This window comes from Ovis canadensis, chromosome 7, assembly GCF_042477335.2.
Source record: "Ovis canadensis isolate MfBH-ARS-UI-01 breed Bighorn chromosome 7, ARS-UI_OviCan_v2, whole genome shotgun sequence".
Lineage (NCBI taxonomy): Eukaryota > Metazoa > Chordata > Mammalia > Artiodactyla > Bovidae > Ovis > Ovis canadensis.
In genome coordinates this window covers 58391769-58397722 of record NC_091251.1, presented here as the reverse complement: position 1 = coordinate 58397722, position 5954 = coordinate 58391769, and the positions used below count along the sequence as shown (strand labels likewise).

The 5954-nt window shown below is 44.2% G+C and overlaps 1 non-coding gene across 1 annotated transcript; it reads right to left on the bottom strand.

Moving 5' to 3' along the window:
- Positions 1 to 5479: 5479 nt before the first annotated feature.
- Positions 5480 to 5615, bottom strand: LOC138444475 (small nucleolar RNA SNORA2/SNORA34 family). The gene has a single exon (XR_011258499.1). It is a non-coding gene; the product is annotated as a small nucleolar RNA SNORA2/SNORA34 family (small nucleolar RNA).
- Between the last annotated feature and the right edge of the window lie 339 nt (positions 5616 to 5954).

The window sequence follows — 5954 nt, the reverse complement described above, 5'->3', positions numbered from 1 at the left end:
CGTGGTCAGCCGACGGCTGCCCCATGTTGGTCCCTGAGGCCAACAGACCACCCGTGCATCCCAGTTACTCTGCCCATATGGTGGCCCCGGCTGTTCCATGACCTCCTGCTCGCACTCACTTTTGCTCTGGTCCCAACTCCACTGGTATCCTAATGGTCAAAGAACACAGCTACAGAGACAAGAAACACACAGTGACCAAAACTGTCAGAACCGCCTGCCCTGAAATTCATGGGCACTAAGGGGCAATCCCACAGTGGGCTGGAGGACAGAACATGCAGCGAGGAGAGGGCCTGGAGCCCAGCAAGTCTGCCCTCCCAGCCCCCTCTGCTGCCTTCCTCCCTGTGGCTGGTGCCTGCTTAGCCTGCGTGGGAGAGGACCCCGGCCCCGGCGCCCCCTAGAGGCCACTGAGCACAACAACCCTTATTCAATCCAGGAAATTACTGTCTGTAGGGGGTTCTTCAGCCTGGTTGCCCTAATAGCTCCAGCGACAGGGACAGTACCACCTCTTTCCACTGCCAGACAGCCCTCAATCATCAGAAAGACCACACCAATATTTTCATGCATTTCTAGTCCTGATCTTCTTACCCAGATTTATGAAAATGACTTCATTTTCCCATAGGTCTTCTTCTGTATTTAATTTTTTTAAGCAAAAACAGTCTTTTTTTTTTTTTTCAGCTGTGCCAGGTCTTAGTAGTGGCATGTGGGAGCTGGTTTCCTGACCAGGGATCGAACCCAGCCCCCCTGCCTTGGGAGCACGGAACCTTAAGCACTGAACTACCAGGGGTGTCCCAGATCTTCTCCTACACTCATCAATCATTGCAAGACCGTACATTTCCATCCATGACATTCCACCTTGATGACATCAGGCAGCTGTTCCACCTTGCTGAAATTATTTTGGGCCCTAATTCTACCATCAAACTCACTATCATTTGTCTTTCTATAAATCTCAAATTTGATTAAGACATATAGTGTGAATCTGAGTCACTGATATGAACATTGAACATGACTGTTAAAGACCAAAGCTTTTCAGAATGTATTTAGAAGCTTTCTTCCAGTCTGTCACCCACTCTTCAATCAATGTTTTAGATTCCATCTTTTAAAAAGTCACAGATTGCTCTCTCTAACTCAATCAGCATTTCTTCATTTTATAAATTTAATGGCTCTTTATAGTCCAGATATACCATACCTGCTATATACATACCCCCAATCTGATCAACCAATAGTTCCATTGGAAGGGAAAATAAAAGATCTCTGGGTATGATTTACAGCGAGCCACTGCTGGCTCTTGGTGAATTTCTACTTGCTTAACTAAGAATTCATAAAACATTCACTTAATTCCCTAGAGAGTCTCTAGATTCTACCTTCTTTCCTTTTTTTTTTTTTTTAAAGTCTTTATTTACTACAATACTGCTTTTGTTTTATGTTTTGGTTTTTTGGCCAAAATGTATGTAGGATCTTATCTCCCTGACCCAGAATCTAATCCAAACCCCTTGCGTTGAAAGATGAAGTCCTAACCACTGGGCTGCCAGGTTAAGTCCTGATTCTATCTCCTTTCCTTTTTTGACAATTAGGGCAGTGTTTTCTTTCTTTCTTTCTTTCTTTTCTTAGGTTGGAATTGCTTTTATTGGGGTGAGCATGGCAGGCCCACCATGGTCAGCTTAGTGTTCTGCCCTCCAAGGCAGCCAAAGCCAGGCTTCTCCACCTGCCACCTACATGGGTTAGTGGAACATGCAGAGCTCAATCAGAGGGTGGAGGCAGGGGGTCAGGGGGGAGCTGCCAGGACCTGGGGCTGATGGAACAGGAGCAGATGGCACCGGCTGGCTGCTTTGGCCGGCATGGACTGCCCAGGCAGTGTCCCAGGCCAACATGGGGACTGAGAATCTCCCTGAGGGAGGCAGGCAGCACCTGGGGGCCCACAGGCCTTGGGGGATGCTGGGCCCATGGTGGGCAGAGGCCTGCAGGATCCCAGTCATACCTGGCCAACATGCCTGAGAGCTGGGCAGTGGCAAGACTTTCACCAGGAGGGAGGCAGCTCCCACCCCAGGTCTGGGTGCTCGGGGCCTGGGGTGTGAAGGGGGACACAGAAGGCACTTACTAGGGAGCTGAGGCTGGAAGGCTGAAGCCAGAGGCCTGGGGATGGGGGCCCTGGCCCAGGCTGGCTGGGTCTAGAGCAGTGTTTTCTTACCTTGAGCCTTTCCATACTTCCTGTTTTTCATGATTCCTCAGAGATGACTGATAGGCATTCTAGTCCATTTACCTGCAATTTGACTGAACCAGGATATGGACTTATTCAAAACAAGTGTTTGGTTTTTTTTTCCCATTCCTTCCCCTACCTTGGGCTTCCATTTCCTGGTCCCCATGTTTTGCATTGTGTGGATCATTAACCTTGATAGAATGGCAAGGTTAAAAAGCAGGTGTGTTTTCTCTTTGTCACTTGTAAGCATGATATCATCTACCCCACACAGGCTCCTGCCTTTGTAGTTCTTCCTGCCCTGAACCAAAGAAAAGCAGTCATTATTCTTGTTCTTCAAGCCCAAGTTCACCCTGCCCTTTATTCATCCTGTTTCTATCTTTACAAATTTATTCATTCATTCACCCACCGGATGAACTTTTGTTAGGAAATCTATATCTTGTTCCCCAAATAAGATAATTAATTACATCCTATTGCCGCATTCCTCTTTTGCCAAGTTTTGGTACTTGCGTGCATTATTTGTTTCTTTACACATCTCCTCAACACCCAGATTATCAGATGTCACTTCTTTGGATATAATTGATGTTGGGGGAAGGGTGGGAGAGAAAAAAAGAATTGTAGTCCATATAGCAGATCAGGAGTAAAGGTATTTACAATGCATCTTGGGGAGAGATTGAAAACGACAAGGTGTTCTCTGGTGGTCAGTGGTTAAGAATCGACCAGCCATTGCAGAGGACACGGGTGCAATCCCTGCTCTGGGAAGATTCCACATGTCATGGGGCAACTGAGCCAGTACGCCACAACGACTGAAGCCCACACACCCTAGAGCCTGTGCTTTGCAAGAAGAGAAGCCACCACAACGAGAAGCCTGTGTACCACAAGTAGAGAGGAGGCCCCGCTCGCCACAACTAGAGAAAGTCAGCAGGCAGTGACAAAGAGCCAGTGCAACCAACACTGATAAATAAATAAAATTTTAAAAACTGAAACAAGACAACGAAAGTAAACCCTGGTATTTTAACCACATCCTCCATTTCTGAGAAGGAGGAGAGTTCAGTTCAATTCAGTTCAGTCGCTCAGTCATGTCCGACTTTGCGACAGGCTTCCCTGTCCATCACCAACTCCCGGAGTTCACTCAGACTCACGTCCATCGAGTCAGTGATGCCATCCAGCCATCTCATCCTCTGTCATCCCCTTCTCCTCCTGCCCTCAATCCCTCCCAGCATCAGAGTCTTTTCCAATGAGTCAACTCTTCGCATGAGGTGGCCAAAGTACTGGAGTTCCAGCTTTAGCACCATTCCTTCCAAAGAAATCTCAGGGTTGATCTCCTTCAGAATGGACTGGTTGGATCTCCTTGCAGTCCAAGGGACTCTCAAGAGTCTTCTCCAACACCACAGTTCAAAAGCATCAATTCTTTGGCGCTCAGCCTTCTTCACAGTCCAACTCTCACATCCATACATGACCACAGGAAAAACCATAGCCTTGACTAGACGGACCTTTGTTGGCAAAGTAATGTCTCTGCTTTTGAATATACTATCTAGGTTGGTCATAACTTTTCTTCCAAGGAGTAAGCGTCTTTTAATTTCATGGCTGCAGTCACCATCTGCAGTGATTTTGGAGCCCCCAAAAATGAAGCCTGACACTGTTTCCACTGTTTCCCCATCTATTTCCCATGAAGTGATGGGACCGGATGCCATGATCTTCATTTTCTGAATGTTGAGCTTTAGGCCAACTTTTTCACTCTCCTCTTTCACTTTCATCAAGAGGTTTTTTAGTTCCTCTTCACTTTCTGCCTTAAGGGTGGTGTCATCTGCATATCTGAGGTTATTGATATTTCTCCCGGCAATCTTGATTCCAGCTTGTGCCTCTTCGAGCCCAGCGTTTCTCATGATGTACTCTGCATAGAAGTTAAATAAGCAGGGTGACAATATACAGCCTTGACGTACTCCTTTCCCGATTTGGAACCAGTCTGTTGTTCCATGTCCAGTTCTAACTGCTGCTTCCTGACCTGCATACAGATTTCTCAAGAGGCAGGTCAGGTGGTCTGGTATTTCCATCTCTTTCAGAATTTTCCACAGTTTATTGTGATCCACACAGTCAAAGGCTTTGGCATAGTCAATAAAGCAGAAATAGATGTTTTCCTGGAACTCTGTTGCTTTTTTGATGATCCAGCGGATGTTGGCAATTTGATCTCTGGTTCCTCTGCCTTTTCTAAAACCAGCTTGAACATCAGGAAGTTCACAGTTCACGTATTGCTGAAGCCTGGCTTGGAGAATTTTGAACATTACTTTACTAGCATGTGAGATGAGAGGAGAGTTAAGGCATGCATTTAAGTGGGTTTCTTTGGGGACAAGGTGGGAGCTGATGACAAGAACCACCAGTTTCAAGTCATAAAATCAGACAAGGAAAACAAAATATCTTTAGGCATGCATATAAATGTTCACATCAGCTTCTCGCTTAAACTGCAAGGGAGGCAGATTCTGAAACATTTCTAAGGAATTATTACTTAATATGTATAAAAATATTACCAATGGTTTAGTAATGGTATAGTTCCTGTTATTTTAGTTAGTTAAGCATAAAAATTAAAATAAGGGTTTTTGGTGGATCTGTGACCTTAGTGTCTCCAATTCTATGTTTCACTTAAGACCTTAAGTTATTTATTTAAATTGGTTAAATATTTAATAAACAGAATAGAAAAAAAATAGTTTTCCTTTCTAAAGAGCAAGAAAAATTTCCTTTCTTTGCATTAAAAAGATACATTTTACTATCCAAATATTTGTATATCTTTCCAGGGAAATGAAATCTGGCAAGATTTATGCCTTTCATATAATGAAGATCATAATATTTAAAAAGTGCATTTACTATGAAAGTAAGTAACTTTCTCAATTCGTGTCCCAATTGAGACAATTATGTCAATAGAGACAATAGTGTCCCAATTTCTCAATTAGTGTCTCGATTGTCTCAAAAGTACAATAAGGATGCACTTTCACAGTCCAATATAGAACTCAAAATGTTTTACAGCCCAATAATAAATATAAGTTTCTAATTTGAATGAAGTCTAAAATATGCAGGCCAGGACTCTGACCATACAAAAGGATAACGCTCAGAGAGAGCTCACAGTTCAGAATCATCCCACTGGTTTTAGATTCACAGCAATTTGGGGGGGCAGTAATTAGATTTAACAGTATTATCATTCTAATGAACAAGTTAAATCAGAGAGCTCTCGATTTTGGAACTCCAGTATTAATCAACTATAAGTAAGTGTTAGCCTGTATGTATCACCAACGACTGAGATGTTTCTTTCTAATGAATTGACTATTACATTTCCTAAGTTCTGAAAGGCCAACAGACCAAAGAAAGAGACTTCTCTAGATTTCTGCTTGAAACCAACAGCTTCAGCAAACTGCTAGCCTTGATTCAGGACCCAGGGCTCTAAGATATTTACCTGTAAGATTCTCTCATCTCATCCCATCCTGTCACATCCACGGGGTTTCGACACCGAGTCCTTGTGTGTAAGAAGTTACCCATGAAACCATAGTGAAGTGAAGCCCAGTGAGTGAAGAAGCTTCTTGGGGCAGCAGCAATTGAAACTGACCTTCAAGGCTGAGTTGGAGATGAAAGGGTGTTCTGAACAGAAGCTCTGACTTGTGCTAAGGCATGTACGGTGACCCATATGCCACGGAAACACCAAGAACTGACTGAGGGAAGAAGCAGAAGGGAAGTCCGGCCAGCAGAATCGGGCCCTTGACTGAAGGGCCTGAAACGT